Source organism: Piliocolobus tephrosceles, chromosome 11 (assembly GCF_002776525.5).
Source record: "Piliocolobus tephrosceles isolate RC106 chromosome 11, ASM277652v3, whole genome shotgun sequence".
In the NCBI taxonomy this organism is placed as follows: domain Eukaryota; kingdom Metazoa; phylum Chordata; class Mammalia; order Primates; family Cercopithecidae; genus Piliocolobus; species Piliocolobus tephrosceles.
The window spans coordinates 62632585-62634328 of NC_045444.1; the positions used below are offsets into that span (position 1 = coordinate 62632585).

Genomic DNA, 1744 nt, shown 5'->3' on the forward strand with positions numbered 1-1744 from the left:
CATCAACAGTTGATTCTAATCTCTTGTTCTAGGAGCTGCATGACCTCCTCCCACCACTCCTGATGCCACTTGTGTGAGGAAATGACTTGATATGCTCTCTCTTTAGCAGGGGGTTGGGAGGGGTGGACACTGAGGACCAGGACAGCAAAAGATTACCCTCTAGTCATATCTCAAATCTGTATCTGTCTGTGACACAGCCAATCCACTTGACCTAGTTATTTTCACAATTTCACGTTAGCTCCAATTATAGAAGCTTGAAAACATTAAAGATATTCTTTACACTCTAAATAGAAAGCAGATATATATATATTGCATATTTATATGCAATATATACATATTTAATGTGGGTATCTGTATCTATCTATCTATCTATCTATCTATCTATCTATCTATCTATCTATCTATCTATCACATACAAAGGTAGAAGCAGAGATGCAAATTCAAGAAGCCCAGCGACATTATTCTATGTCCTTTTTACTACTTTCCACAAGTAATGATCTACATCTCCATGAGTTTTCCTTGTTTTGGGAGTCTGAACTGTGCTTTTAGAGACCCTCACTCTGAGGAGACTAACTTTAAGTTTTTATTTATATTCATTAACAAGAACATAAAAGCATCCGACCGAGGATGTCTGAAAACTAAAGTTGAATGCAGTGCTCCACACCCAGCCCCTGCCTGCTTGGTTGCCATAGTCACTTGTGGTCTAGTTTACTTAATAGCTAGAGAGGTTAGCATCCCCTTTGACAAGGATGGAAGAGACCCTTAGGCCTGACAAATAAAATAAAAAAATAGCTGTAAAACCAGTAAAGATTGTACTAAATGCTGTCTCGTGAAAACAATAAAAATAAAAAAGGGATATAAAGAAAAGCCGGAGCATTCTAGCCAGTTGTCTAATTCTGGAAAATCATATAACTTCTCTGGGTCTTGTTTTCTGTGTCTTAAAAGGAGCTTGGAATTTTCTATGATTCTAAACAGCTGGGCATTAAGCTTATCGACGACCACACTTGTGGCACAAATGTGTTTTTGGAATAGTAGTAGGTGCTGAATTTGTCAGAAATTGTTTGAATGAGGAATGGATGGATAGGGCGACTTCTGCCCATCAAGCCAGAAAAAGTGTGTTGACTTTTGTCACTTGAAGGCGCCTGATTAGTGTATCAGAGACTAAGCCTGCCGTCTAGCTTTGCCATGGAATCAATCTCACTCTGGGGCATGGTCCAGATCATACCATGGAAATAGTAAGGGAGCAGGACTACATTTTTGCCAAGGGGAACCCAGAGCAGTGTTGTGCCGCCTTCACTGGGAGGTGGAAAGTTCCATTGCAATGAGCAAGACCATCTCTCAGTGCACAGGATCCACTTTGAGTCGATTTCCAGGTACCCTCCTTTGTTTGATCAAGTTTGTTAAAGAGCCTCTTCCTTATGATTTGGCTTGCTGGCTAGATCCATCTACAGGGAGAGAAGAAGCTGGAGTATTTTTGTTTCTGTGACAGGTATACCTCACGGTAAATTTTTAAAAAGGTGAGTAGATTGTATTAGCATGGAGAGGGAATTTAAAGGGATAGAACATACTAGAGAAACATTGAAGGCTAGAGGAGGGGCAGAAAATTGGGCCAAAAGGGCATCACTTTGTAACCCTTAGAGAAATTTCATAGGGCATGGGAATGGAAGTTGGAGGTTAATAGTATGTCTGTGTTGCTGGCTTGTCCATACACACTTGGTGCAAATATCAACAGTGGATTTGCTTT

At 40.3% G+C, this 1744-nt stretch overlaps 1 non-coding gene across 1 annotated transcript; it reads left to right on the forward strand.

Annotated features, from left to right (window-relative positions):
- The first annotated feature begins 706 nt into the window (after positions 1-706).
- On the forward strand, positions 707-828 carry LOC111542873. The gene has a single exon (XR_002731683.1). It is a non-coding gene; the product is annotated as a U6atac minor spliceosomal RNA (small nuclear RNA).
- Positions 829-1744: the final 916 nt, after the last annotated feature.